Raw genomic sequence first — 15,734 nt, 5'->3', positions numbered from 1 at the left:
CCGCCTACTCTCACGCGACTTTTCCCATGCTTCAGATTAGAGCGATAAGGGCAATTAAGTTTCAGTTCGCGGTTTTTTTGATTTCGCGCGCATTTCTTATAATTTTGAAAAAAAGATAAGACTAGAAAGATGAGAAAAAAGATTGCAAGACAGAAAAATATTGCTCGCTAAAACCGGGTCTTTCTCGTTAAAAGCGACTTCTGTTCCATAGACTTAACATTGATCCAACCAAATATTCTCGTTTCCCTCGGTAAATCCGAGTTCTCGTTAAATCCGAGCTCGTTATAAGCGAGTTCGACTGTACGTTTGTTTCTTCACAAAATTTAATTAAAAAAGAACATTGAAAACCAAAGATTGGTTTTTAATCTGTACCGCAATTTCTTAGAATCATCTCCAGATTTGTTTTTCCTTTACACAAACGTTTTCCCGTTTTTTTCTGCTCTGAGACGACTAATCATGTACTGATTTTTTAAACGAATTCATAGTTCCAAAATGCAGTTTAAAATTACTGAGAACTCGATGATCTTACTTAGAGATCTTACTCTGTCTTACTTAGAGAGTTAAGTCTAAACAGAAAAACCACCTGCAATTGGCTGAGACCAGTCAGAAACAAAAATATTCTCGTAGATACAATATAAAAAAATTTTAATGTTATGCATTTTTCTTGCCTTTAAAATCAACCATAACTATTAAAGTTATACGCAAAATTAATGTTAAATAACCATACAGCGTGTGCCTTTAGACACTTTGCAGTTGAATCTAGTTATTTATACTATTATATGCTAACTAAACAGTTAAATGTCGATAAAAAGTTTTCTATACAAAAAAGCATTAATATTAAAATAATTTTGATAATGGTAAAAAACATAACTATCCAGAGCAATGATGTAAGATCACGGCTTTGATTTGCATTGTAATAAACTCGAGAACCAGTTTAACAATCAAATAAACTAATTTCTCAAAATACTTTTACAAACTTGTTTTATTTAATTTGTTCCTTTTTACATAAAAAAATCTAGTCATTTTAGATTGCAAACATGCTTCCACTCTTTATAATATATAACATATAATGCACACCCCAAAACTTTTTTTTTAATTTGTTGAAATTAGAAAGCTGCGATGGCGGATTTTCAGGCATGCATTCATACACATTCCGAGGACTATGCACGCATACATGCATACGGCTTAGAAAATTAATAACTATATTTTTGTTCTTAAAGTTTTAAAATGTGAACAAAAATCTTACTTTGATCAGTAATCTATCCTACTTAATAGTACAATTCAAGTAAATAGTTTCAGCACTTCAAAAAGAAACCAATAGGGCAAAAAAAATCAAACATAAGAATACAAATCTACAGACTTCGATTTTTTTTTTTTTTTTTTTTTTTAAATCAGAATTTCAGACATAAAATTTCTATTCTGATCAGCAAAATTTTTTCTGAATAAAGAAAATGTTTAATGTCTATTCTCTTGACATTTTTGCACTTTATTTTCAAGAAAATTCTCATATTTTGATTTTAAAAAATTAGCATTTATTATGAATTAGTGAAATGTCGATGCGCGTCTAACAACTATTAAAAACCAGTAACTCCTGAATTTTAACATGCCGGGACGCAAAAAAACCTGTTAAAAAAATAGTTATTTTTTCAACTAAATAAATATTTTCTTCTGTTAGCTACTACTTGATTTTTGAAAAAAACAAAAAAAACATTTGCTTAATGTGAAATCAGTCCTGTTTTAAATAAGAAATTCTCGTAATTCGCGTAACGTATATGTCACGCTAGGTTAACATAGATTATAACATAAATAAAATAAACGCTCAGGATTTATGGATTTTATGGTTAAATGAAATGTACCTAACATCGGTTATACTACGCTAAACTTACACAGAAATGTGAAAACAAGTTGATGAATTTAAATCGTGCAGTAAACTATGTATATCATAGAAATATCGAGAAAAGTTAATAAAAACAAAACAGAACTAAAATAGGAAATTTCATGGTTCAGAAACACCACCTTGGAAACACCTTATTTTTCTGACAGATTAAAAATTGTGAATACTAGTTCTTGTAGAAACTACTAAGTATAAAAAATAAATACAAAAAAATTCCACATACTATTTTCTAGCAAACTTGAAAAGGTCATTTACCTCTTTTTTCCAATAAAAAAATCCACAGAATTAACAGAAGCAATGGACAAGAAATTAATTACATATAGTTATCTAATATCATCGGGCTGACAAATAGAGGGTTTTTAGTTTTCCGTCCAGTGAAGTCAAGTGTGAATTAGTTATTTAAAAAAAAACATAAAGTGTGGGTTGATACGGATATCTATTTGTTCCTGGGACCTGAACTGTGTTAAAGATTTCAAAAGATATGGTGTTGACACATTAACAAGTTGGTGTGTTGAATGTATAGTTTGAGAACAAACAGCACGAAATCTGAGAGTAGTTACTGAGTTAATCATAAGCTTTATTAATTAGTCAATGCAACAAAATGAAACGGTATTAAGAACTAAGAATTGGACAAAAATGAAAGAGGGCAAGGTTACTTTTCTCTTGTATCTGAGCCCATACAAATGGAGCTCATAAAAGTTTGCTATAGAAAATAACAAACTTGATTTCAACTATCAATGACGTTCGGATAGAGTTTTAATAATGAAATAATATTTCTTTAAGACTTATGATTGAATTTCGAAATGAATGCATAATAAAATGACCAGGGAATTTCGGAGAAGAAAATTATTTACTTAAACTTTTAAGATCCAAGTTTACACAAGTTGTCATTCTTGTCGGAATTAATATTTTCAGAGCGAATTCTAAATACGAAGAAATAAAGGGAAAAAAAATAACATACGAAGGGGAAAAAAATCGGGCTCAAACTTGAGCAGAGTTAGTAAAATATCATTTTAACTTTGAGATACATCCAAAGTCTATCGACGTAAACGGATATTCTTTAAATATTGTAAGATCAGTATGATTCTTTGTTGTGATTGCTGAATACCTACAAAAATATATGAAACAAAAAAAAGCGTTTTTTTTTTTTTTTTTTTTTTTTTTGAGAGAGAGAAGGCAATCGTCTTTCGCATCTAAAGATATTAATAATGAGGCTTTTATCATTGACCTTAGGTAATCTACTTTAGAATTCTTAGATAACTTTAAATCCTAACAATTCAAAGGGCTCCATGCTTACGGCTAGAAAAATTTTAAAAAAAGAAAAAACTTTCCGTTTTTTAAGACCAGGGAAACGCTCTAACAAATTCAAGCAAATTAAGAGTTTGAACTTTGTGATTTAAGAATTTAAAATATTTAAGAGTTCTCAGAAGTTCCTTGCAGTATAAAATTAAAACTATAATTTTCTGAAAATACTGCTTTGCAAATACAATTTGAAAATTAAATCACATCTTAAAAATATACCTAGTTGAGTTTAAAAAAAAAAAACAATTTAAATATTAACATTTCGGTAAAAAAAAAGACTAAAAATAACTGGTTGCTCATCATGATCCTATTTTCTTATCAATAAAATACATTCTAGAAACAAATTCAGTTTCAAGCATAAATAATTAATGCAGTTGTTTATGATAAATGGAGTCCTAATTATTACAAGTTTATTGCAATTCATCATTGATTCGTCGTTTTATTAACGCAGAAAATGTTGATTAGCTATTAATTACGTTATGACAACATTTTATACTTAAAAGCATTGTCAGAAAACTGCAAAAATCAGTGACTTCTGTTTAAGGGAAAAGTTCTTCACAATAAGAAACATTACTTATTAACTATGAACTTTTCTTTTGTCATTATAAAAGATTATTTAAAATAAAATAGACTTTTTATCACAGAAGTTTGATAGTACAGAAATTCGAAACCCTTTTTCGAAGAGAGGAAATTTTAATTTTATTTTATTTTATTTAAATAAATAATGAAAAAGTTTTTAAATTGGTTAATATTTTCCAATATTATATTATTTTAATAATATAATATTGGAATTTCTAATATTATTTTAATAATAATTGTTCAATAAACAGCATAAGAAACTTCAAGTGTGCATAACCTGCTTTACAAATAACCGATTTCAGTGCAAGTTATCTAGTTTGGATACCTAAACATATCACACTAACTAGAAAGCTCTGTTAACCGTGTAATCAACTTTTGCTCAGCACGTTTGGAAATTGATACATTTTTTTTCATAGATATAGGTAATATCATCCATCACATCTCAAGTAATTACAAGACGAAAAATGTCGCCATACTTAGCCCGTGTATGACGAAATATCTCGTCCTATCCAGTGAACAGATAAAGCGAATTAAACTACATTTCGAGAGCAGTTTTACAAATAAATTTAATTTCCTAGTATTTGAGAGGGGTAGAAATTAAATTAAACAAATTTATTTTAGTTTTAAAAATTCTGTTAAATGTTCTATAAGTTGTAAACAATTAACGGTGTATATAAAATGTTTCGAACAAGATTTTTTTTTTTTTTTTGATAACAGATACTAATACGAAATTCTTTAATGCAAACAAAGCAAAAAATAAAGAACAACTAATATTTTTTTAAAATTATTATAATTCAATGAAAAAAAATCCAATTTTAGTATTAATAAATATCTTATGTGAGTTAGGTATGCACGCTTTAAAAAATAAATAACAAATGAATTATTATAAAGAGGTTTTAAAGCGCTACCTCTTTTAGAGCTTAATTAACAAATAATAACGTCATGTTTGGTAGCAGAATTAGTGCAGCACGATTTTATTTATTTTTACTTGCAGACATACAGTATCTAATAGGGCTCTGCAGATAAATCTTTTTCATGATGTTTCAAATCAATACAGCATTTCAATTGTCGTAGCCTCATGAGACAGTTTCAAAGATTTAAAATGTACGTTTCTAAAATTTCCTCAAAAACTTTTAATCACTCGTAAACACCATTTTCATTTCATGAAATCATAATAAAATAATAATTGGGATAAATTTCAATGCTGAACTTTTATGCAAAAGAGCAAAAGTGACTACACAGCTCATATGGCATTGCTCATATATGCTCATATACTATATTACTTACATTACTCATATGGCATTTTATGGCCAAACGCATATGACATTACTAATCCAAGAGCTAATAAAATCAAATAGCGTTATAACGAAAATTTTATTGAACCAGCAAGGGAGCTTTCAATCTTGAAGTTCCAATGCGTAGGGGAAAATGTACTCTCTTAAAGGGAAAAATTTAATAAATTTGTAAATGAAAAATAACACAAAAATCTCAACTCTCACTTACAGGTTGATCATATATAAAATTTTTCTACACATTTTTTTTAAAAAAATATGTAGAATTTTTGTGAATGTTCAGAACTATTTATTTTAGCGTAATTATAACCGGACTTAGGATCAAACCTTTTCTCATCAAATTCGTTTATCTATCAAAATTACATCGACGTTAAAGCAGAGAGAATCTATTAGCTTTTTATTGATCTAAATTTGGTTATTAAAATTTACACTTTTTATCCCACCTTTGAGATTTCGAGATTCCGTCCCACCCTTCTTATATTCCAATCTAAATGTTCAATATTTCAGAGTGGAGGCTTTAGCAGAGGTGCCAACTTTCCAAACTAGCTTTAAAAATCAGAGGAACACAATGTATACAGTAAGTGTTATAGCAATCTTGCTATAATTGCTATAAATGAGAACTCAAATTATAGCAATTTCATGGTGTCTATACAACTTCATTCGATATATGTATCTAATATTAATAAAATCATTCATGAGTTTACTATTAAATAAAAAGTAATTTTTATAAAGTACTAAATTAAAAATTATACAACGAGGAAACTTTATACTTCATTAATAGATGGTTCAATTAAATTAATTAATTGGAATCAATGTTAAGGCTTTTGGTTAAACAAAAACTAGCCTTTTTATCATCTTGCATTTAAGCCACTAAAAATGTTGGCTGACAGCATTTCAGATTTGAGTTTATGCTTTTCCGTAAGTTTCAGAACAGCTCGTTGAAAGGATGATATTTCTTTCCTTATTTTATTTCTTCCTTCCATTAGAACGTTGTTTTCTATTTATTGTTTCAAAAACTGTTTAAGGGGCAGTAAAAAATTAGATTAGTTGCTGACAAAATTTCCTAGCACTTGGTAGTTAAGTTGAAAAAAAACTTAAACAAATAGCGAGAATTTACAAAGGTCGTAATTTTTATTAGTTAACCGTGACAGTGAAAGCGTAATAATAACGGGTATGTCGTAATTGCTGACACCTCTGCTTTATTAGTAATACACTCTCTCGATACAAAAGTACAAGGAACTAAGTTGATCCCCTTATCTCCGCTTTGGAGCCTGTTTCGAATACTAGAAAGCATCGCGCTCCCTGTGGCACCACAGCCTCATAATATGCGCAACCACAAAAGGTTTTGATTGCTAAATGGTAAGAGTGTACTTTATATTTAAATAAATTTCTAACCTCAAAACTTTTATTTTCTTGTTTAACACTTAAAGAAAAATACGATTTTGAGCTGTGGCAGAATCGTTCCACAAGTTGCGCGATGTCATTGCAGAAGCTTATTGTGAAAATTTGCTACATTTTTATTCAGTTGAGAAATTCATTTCAGTAGTATTAATTTAAAAAACCACACTTTTAAAATTCTCCAGAAGAAAAATTTCCACAGGCTTAGCTATTTTCTTACATATATAAGTTGAATATAACCAAAAAGGATCAGTAAAATACTTATACAAATCATGAAAAGTGATAACACTATATAAGTTTTCTTTTTCTTTCAGTGTTTAACACGGCCCGGAAGTGTATAAAGTTTACTTCCCTCCAGTTGTAATTATAACAATTTACAATATTAATTAAGGTTAAATAATTAATTTCAATCGATATATTTTCAAATATGGCTGCACTAATTGTGATAGAAATAATGAAACTTCCGCCATCATGTACGTGGATCAATAAGTTTGCCATGCCGCTCTAATGGCGGTCCATCAAGGGTTGAAATGTAATCACTCTTTTTCTTTTAGCTTGTTTCACAATAAGCATAAATTCTTAGGGTTTCTAACACGTAGTTCGTAACCCCTTAACTCTTCCCAACTGCCAAACCAATTTCAACATCATAAACTCTAATTTAATTTGTTAAAATCCCATCAAGTAGGAAATGGATATTTAAAATTTTTAATAACATCATTAAAGGTGTAGTTAAAGATTGAGGAAACAGAAGTTACAAAATAAATGCAAAACTAAAATTGTAAGAATCAGTCGCAGATTCATTTACACATTTCATTACACCATATACATTTCGCAAAATGGTACAAAAATATGTTCATTTTATGATTGTGTATGATTGTATATATAAAGCGATGCGTATTGAAATAGGCCCACCACAGTTCATTACTGATTCAGTAGCAATTTCCCCAATAAGATTTTGTATATTAAATGTTGTGACATTGATTGGAAAGTTGGTTTAAAAAATACCGGAGCTGAAAACTTCTGTTAATTCGAAGGAGTCGAAAATTGCACAACATTAAAACGCTTTGCGACATGCCGAAAAGTATTAAAAATTAAAATTATGGGGGATATCAATATGAAGGAAGGTACAATAGATGGAAGGACTTAATTTCTCATGACTGCAAAATAATGAGCACTGTCACTGCATAGATTTCGATTCTTTGGATATTATAATAGCTTAAGTAAAACTGTTAAAGTCGAAACTTTAAAAACATGTTTTTAAGTCAGTGACAAATATTTCCCAGTTTCTATTTGTTTTTTTTTTGTCTCCAGCAATATTTGGTTTAGTATTTAATGGTTTTTAATTTACGATTTAAATTCAATCTTTCAGAATCGATCAAAAACAAGTTCTTAGATTAGAAATTCGGTACATAGAGTTTACTTATTAATATTTTTTTTTCTAATTGAATGTATTAATAAAAATGAAGTACCTCTGGAATTATTGCTTTTAATTAATTTTCCTGTCGCCGCGAATTGTTACCATAGAACATAATTCTGAACCCCATTTCTCCGAAAACAACCGTCTTGTATATGTTTCCAATCATTTTTTCATAGAACATTATTATAGGTAACTGCCGCATTTTTATTCTTTTTTTTTGTTGGTAAAAACTTTAAACTTCAAAAGAATACGATGTACCACAGTTGAAAAGCCTTGGAAAAATTTGTAATGGAAATGTCGAAATAAAATGTTGACGAAACATTTTATAAATAATTTTATTTTTGAGTGGCTGCAATACGCATCGCTTTATTTCGCTCGGAATTTAGTTTGGAGCTGAAGAGGTCACGGACTTTCTTTTTCTCCCTATAATCCCTGAAAAAAATCCATTCCCCCTTAAATGACGAGATGGAGCAACTTGATCGACTCAATTACTTTCAAAAAAAAATATTTAGACACTAAATACGATATAAATTACCCTAAGCGCGCACGCGTCAATGCCATTTTAAATTAAAGTTCATGGTTAGAGTAAATAAAACTCAAGAATAGATAAGGTTAAAGGATTGTGAGAGGTAATAAGAAAGAGGTGAATAAAATAGAATACTTGAAAATGCATAAACGATTAAAAAGTCATTTAACATTTAATTAAAAAAAAACTGAACTGTGCTTTATTAAAATGTAAAACCTCTTTACTGAGGGGTCTACTTTTTACTTCAAAAACTGTCAGACAAATACAAATTCACTACCTCTCATTCGTTTTCAATACATCTGTAGCGTATCTACCACTACAAAATTACAACTACAATTCACTAGTATATAAGACATGTTAACTCGACTCTATGCCGGGGTACCTTTGCATAGATGACGGTTGACATGGTCGATAACAACTCACGCCCCACACATCCCTTATTTTTCTTTCTAAGGAATACACACTAACTATTGAATGAATATAATATTTTATTCAAAAAAGAAACTATTGCAAAATACAATATGCTGCTCAATGCCAACTGGCCGGCAGGGTGGCCAAGAAGCTGACCTCAAGTAAGAAAGTTTCGGTTCTTTCCTTCCCTTCTTCGTATTATCTGTCCTTTCTATTGTGAAAGCAACGTTGGCCCACCTAATATGGCACCCCTGAGAGAGTGACCAACCCATCTGATACCCGAATGACGAAAGTCAATAATTCGGGTGGGTATTAGAAAAAAATTTGTTCAGTTGAATTTTCTCTCGAATCTTTTTCCAAAGTAGCCACACTTCTGTCATTGATCACTACCGTCTTCTACTATCGTTTCGTAAATGCAATTATATTCCGATTGTATTGAATCGATACCCACACAATTTCAGCTTTGAAGGTTCAGATCTTTGATGCAACTATGAAGACGTCTGAATTTGAGGGGATGCCAAACCATATTTCGAGGTCCTCGCTCGTCTTCTTTTTTTAAGAGTTCTTTGAATCATCATTTTTCTTCACATTTCTAACTTTCTTCACATATTTGTAATTGTTAAACTTGTAGAATATAATCTTTCAGTTGTAATAGATTAAATATCAAATAAATACGGATCTGCTCTCTACAATCCCGTCTACTTCCAGAAGATCACTTCCCGTTCATAACAGAACCCTTCTTGATTAGCAAATAAAATGGGTTCATCTACAGCACACAAGTCAATCAGAACCAGATATTGTTAAGTTTCTCAATTCGTCAGTTCTTCTTTCTTCGTCGTTAATTCTTCTTTCGTTCTTCTTTCAACAAATTAATCCTTGTGTGTCTCTTTTATTTATCTGCCCCAGAAGTAATTTTCTTGCTGACCCCGTAAGACAGTGGCGAATTTCGATTGTAGCTATCACTAGTTTTCTTTCGCTTCCATAACTTCAGCAAAAATTTGAAGGATGATGTTTTGGATTTTTGAATATCTCCCTTTTATTAACATTTTCCTTTTTTCATGTTTTCGAAAGTAGTAGATGCTCCGACAAACTCTTGATAGTTCTTTTAAAAGAATGTCGGAATTTTTTTTCTCAAAGTTAATCCGTTCAATCCATTTACAGGCTAGTCTGCAAAGTTTAATCATAGAAATTTTTGTAAATTAAAGAGCTTGGAGCAAGACACACTTCCAGATACACTTTAGAAGTTTCAAGAATTTTCACTAGGAGACAACACAACAGCGTCCTATGGCCTGTATATTTATTACTAAAAGCGCTCTCCTGATCAATTTAAAAATGCATCTTATTAATTAACTCCTTTTAACTGAGCTATTTTAAACTGATAATTGCTTTAAATTAATTCAACTCTACGGGAGCAAAAATTCTTGTTTTAAATACAAACAAATTTTATCCCTTGGAATCTCTCTAGAGCAGTCTTCTTAGTTAAGTTCGTCGACAACAGCTCATTGAGCAGCTCTAGTACGACGTAAATAAAGTGCTACTATTTTCCAGCTTTGCTTCGAACTTAAAACATACGCACATTCTTCAAACATCACGCCGAACAACTTACAGATAATTATCAAATACATTTCGCTCAACAATTTCTGCTTTGTGCAAACGTTCAAAATTGGTTTGTCTACTTTTACGATCAGGGTTCAATGCGCAAAATAAAAAAGATATCATTGGGAATAACTTTTGTTTTATTGATCAGATTTTCGAAAACTAAGTTCCAACCATAATGGTTCAAAGGGGTTGTCTTAAGTTAACCCTAGCAATTAAGTTACAGATATAAACACAAAAACGTATTTTCTGACTCTGGAGTAAATGCTGTTTTTTTAAATAACCGTCATTGAACAACCTTCCTAATTTTGGGTTTATGATTATTAATCTTCAACTTCGTATCCATGTAATTTTTTTGGACCAATCCAGAAGACGAGGAAACTTCTGGATCAGTACCCCCACAGGAATGATTTGTTATGGGAAAATGGAGGACTTTGTGACTGCAGATTTTACATGCATCAGTCACCATTTACTCCGCGGGGAGTCTTCGGCCAGCGGAGATCAAACCCACAAATCCTCTTGGACATGAGCCCAGTGACCTACCAACCAGGTTATCCCTGTCAAAGTAGATGCTACTTGGAAAATATCACAATAGTTAGGTTAGAAAGCGGTCCTAAGTTTGAGTAACTTCATTCAAAGTTAAGTTATGCCAAGCAATCCAAAATAGTGCATGCCATTAAATTGATGTCGTACTTTTTTTAATTTAATCAAGGGTCCAATTAAAGTAACATTTGTAATTAATTTCGATTAATTTAATTCAGCGAATCATTTATAAATAAAACAAAGTAATTTAATATTTCAATAAGCACCATTTTAATACTAAATATTTCTCTCAGTTACATTTCAGAGAAAGTGTGTCAGAATCTTATAGTTAACATTTGAGGTTAACAAGTTAAACATTCCCTTTTCAACCAATATGATTGGTGTTCAGTTTGTGAAAATCCAGTAATTAGAGCATAAGTTATTCCGGGTGATATCTTTCATTTTGTATCTTTCATTTCGCACTGTACAACATAAAAGCGGAAGCGGACTTTACTAACAGCTACAAGATGTGATAAAATATTGATAACGCATTTTGCTTGTTCAGAATAAATGGAGATGTATTGAAAACGAGAGGATAGTGCATATAATGAGGGGGCAAAAATAAATCACTTTTTGAACTTTCAAGGATAACTTTTTCATATCAAATTCAAAATTCTGCGATAATAAGAGAGTGTACCCCAAAGAAGGTTAAAACATATATTTAGAGTATGCAGTAAAATTTTAATAAAAATAATAGGACAAAAGTTCACGTGGAACAGTACAAATGTAAAGAACCACCAGTGACAGCTATACACTGATCTCAGTGCAAAGGATGATGTAAATATCTTCCAGGTTTCTCCCGGGCAAAGTTCCAAGCTAACTTGTATTTCCTTGATACAGAATAAGCTTTGAGCTTCAAGATAATATTTTAAGAGACATGAAAGCTACATAAAGAGAGATCGAGGCTGTAAAAGGAATGCTGCAGAACCTTTCATCGAAATTTTACAGTCATCTCGAGTTTTCTTGGTGACTTCCACTTTTTGAAGTAGTTCAAAAGACATTTAAAAATCACAAAAAGAAACTGACTAGAAGAATATACTCGTAGCCACCGTTGGGCAAACCTCTAATTATATACATTTTAATTGCTTCAAATTTAAAATACTTTTTCTCATTTGCTATCGTAGTTGACGCGAGCAGGTACCGATATCGAAATATTGGAATGGGTTAAGTGATATAATCTAACCCAATCTACGCGGTTTTCCTATCTTGGGGTCCATGATTTCTTCGCTGGTGGTCTTCCCTTATGGCATCTCTTTTGGGGGTGCATATTAATGAAATTAGAACTCTTTGGCAAGTGATATCTAAAAAATATTAAGAGCAGCAGAGGCACACGAGCTCTGGCGACTAGTACGCAACAGTTTATATCCATAACACTGTCAATAACAAGAGTATGGATCTATATAAATATGTTTTAAGCCAATATCACCTTCGGAAAAATACATCTGCAAAAATTTTGAAATGGTTGACCAAGACGCGGTTGAACAGTTGAAAAAGTAGGCTGTAACCACAAACAATATCTCTCAGTTGATTTTTGTTGAAGTTTATAACTGCACCATTATTTGAAAGTAAAAAAATACAATATGGACGAAACATTAAAAGCACACCCACAAAAAAATTTAACAAGAGCTCCCATTAACACTTCATTTTTAGTATTTTTTGTGAGAACAGACGGAATTTAAAAATATTATTAAATATCTCTACATTTTTGTTCATTACTTTAAATTTTGAATACATATTATTTGACAGAATTTTATCGTGATATGAAATGTTATCCCCCGAAAAATCAAAGAGAGTGATGTCTTTTTACCCAGTAATGTAATAATAATAAAATAACATTAAAACAACGAATACTTACCCACATTGTTTTCCATTTATAATACGAATTATATTACAGCAACGAGAGTTTACAAAAAATATGCGCTAACAAATCGTAGATGAAACTATTTCCAACAAAACTTGACGCTATAGAACTTATTAGTTTTATGCTTCGTTGCTTTGGTTTTCTAACACTCAAAATAAAGTGAATGTTTAGAAATATGATCTTAATAGTTTAGTCAAGAAACCGGACAAAACTTTGAGTCCAAAACCTATGAAAGGTCGGGAAATTTAGCTTTGGCTATAGAATCCAGAATTTAAAAATAAAGTTTATTAGCAGCAGGGGATACACTGACAAAAAAGAAAAAAAGGACTATAAATTAATTTGTATATTATTAATGCAACTTAGAATTAGGTAAAATATGAGGCTGTTTAATTTGCAGGTCTAGAGCGGATTCTAGTTCTGATTTTTTTTCCATGTTGTACGCATTAATTGAAATAGAATAAAATAAACTGATTTTTTTTTTTTTGGAAAGAGAACAGTTAGATTTGAGAAAGTAATATCAGAACATAATTATCTATTTGAAATGGAAAAGTTTCATGAGAAATGTTATTGTTGGATTGTTGGAAAATTATTATTGTTGGAAAATATCTGTATGTAATTTGGTATTTTGCTACATTTTTACTTGAAATTTTACAGTAAGTAATTTCACAAAAAAAACCCGAAGTATTTACGAGGGGAAAAAATAGCCTAACTCCCGGAACTCCTATAATTTCATCCCAAAAAACCCTATGGTTCCATGCGTGAAACCAGAAGGCCCGAGCAATTTTATCTAAACTAAGCGGATAGCTTCATTTCTATTGAGTAATTTTAAAAAAAATTTCAACTGTGATCAAAATATGTATTTTATGTTTAAACTTCCTGTTCGAAAAAAAAGAATTGTAAATACAATTTGTAGAAATTATATGAATCTTTACTACTTATCAGAATGTGAAACTGAGTTCTTCATTTCAAGTCAGATTAACTTTTTTTACCAACTAATTTTCAATCTTAATGAAATTTGATATTAAAAACCCAAAAGATTAAGTTATTGTAAGATTTTTTTTTAAGAATTTTATTTAAAAATCATCCAAGGTAAAAATGGTTAATTAAACGCTTGTAAAAAAAAATTTAAAGAGCGTTGGAAAAAATTTCTTACAAAGGGGGGGGGGGGAGAGCCAAACAATTCTAAAAGCCCATGCTCGTTTTTTTTTCTCCTTCGCTAAAGTAGTTTTATTACTAATGAGTAGTCCTACTCATATTAGTTTTTGACATTAAAAAATTTCATAGTCAGATGTGGTATTAAAGAGTTTTTACATATTATCGAAATTTATTAACCTCTTAATTCAATAACTGAACTTTAATATGAAATTATTGAGGGACAAAAATTGGTTCAGTGGGGGAAAGGGGAATCGCAATAAGCAAACTTTGCTTGAGGTAGGTGAAACACAATAATCAAGAATGACATTAAGGGACTCATACTTTAGAGCTGTCTTCTGACTAAACTATTTTGACCATATTGCCTAGATATAGTTCTGAAACGGTACCAATCATCTCAAGATTGAGGCACCAAGAGTCGATCCTAAGAAGAATGAATTACATGATCCGCTCGTTAAATAAATGAACTCGTTAAATCCGAGATGCACGAAACTATCAAAAATAGAAGCTTTAATCGAGCCAAAGAATGATAGATTTCAAGGAAGTAGAAAATCAAAGATCATAATTTTACTCTCTTTTTTTTAAATTTAAATATGAAAGCAATGTATTCAAAATTTTACTATTATTATCACCATCACATGGATAAGTCACTGATGGCCAAAGCAGCGTTGAATACGAAACCATGTTATAAAAGTCAAAACCACGTCTTTCTCATCGTCATTTGCTATTATATCTTTAATTATCAACCCCTTCAGGGGGCGTGATCACATGCCGCTGACCATAGCCGGGGTCTGTTTAGAAGAAATTTGGATCCGTTAACGGACCCTTCACAAAATATCTTTACATAAAACGGACCCTTCACAAAATCATGATCAAATTATTCACTCAAAAGAGAGAAATGTCATCAAATTTATGAAATATTTAATGTTAAAAAAATGCACATAAAGATTGCGAAATAAATATTTTTGTCATACGATAGCCACATAGCGACCTCTCCTGGATTGTTCACATTCGTTTGATACCACGTGATGAAGGCGGAGCAAACTCCTGGTGAACAAACTATTCTGTTGGAAAGTACTGGCCGAGGGATCTCTCTTCCACCGGTTCCAAAGGGGTTAAGAATGGGTAAACAATAAATTCCTCCCTCAAAAGGGGCGAAAAACGGAATTTTTACGTTATATTGATGTTTGCTGTATGTACGATTTATTTTCTTAAGAAAGAAGAGAAACTTTTTAAAGAAAATTAATATAACCTTGAAAATGAAGCCGATTAACCAGTAATAATATATTAATCAGATTCGGCGGAATTGACATATAAATCACAATATAATTGTGATAAATAATGGACAACAAATTATGTAAAAATGTACTTATCTTTATCCAGCTCAATCTACAGAGTCCAATTGTGCAGCTCCAGTGCGATTTAAATAGACCAATCCAAACAGAGGCGTGCAGAGAGTCATCCCATTCTTTTCTACGAGACAAATACGACACAAATCAATTAACATAAATAAAAAGACAAAAACTATTCTTTAAGGTTTAAATGGGTTTTTCATTTGGTTTATTTAAAATTAGGGATTAAACAATACTTTACGACCTGAACATAAATAACTAAACCTTAAAAAAGTATTAATGAAAGATTTTCGTAGCTATCTATATATATATTTCTCTTACACGGCGATAAAAAAAAGCCTCATTACAACTCTCCGAATGGCAACGCTAGAA

General features: G+C 30.7%; 1 long non-coding RNA gene across 1 annotated transcript in view; it reads right to left on the bottom strand.

Moving 5' to 3' along the window:
- Positions 1-3,018: 3,018 nt before the first annotated feature.
- The window catches only part of LOC147816218 (uncharacterized), a 52,679-nt gene continuing 39,963 nt past the window's right edge, over positions 3,019-15,734 (bottom strand). The window contains exon 3 of the long non-coding RNA XR_015431884.1: positions 3,019-15,483. This is a non-coding gene — a long non-coding RNA (uncharacterized LOC147816218). The remainder of the gene's footprint in view (positions 15,484-15,734) is intronic.

This window comes from Parasteatoda tepidariorum, chromosome 2 (genome assembly GCF_982258835.1).
Source record: "Parasteatoda tepidariorum strain Cologne lab strain chromosome 2, Ptep-v5.0, whole genome shotgun sequence".
Classification (NCBI taxonomy): Eukaryota; Metazoa; Arthropoda; class Arachnida; order Araneae; family Theridiidae; genus Parasteatoda; species Parasteatoda tepidariorum.
The sequence above is the reverse complement of the archived record's forward strand: the minus strand, read 5'-3'. Positions and strand labels throughout refer to the sequence as shown.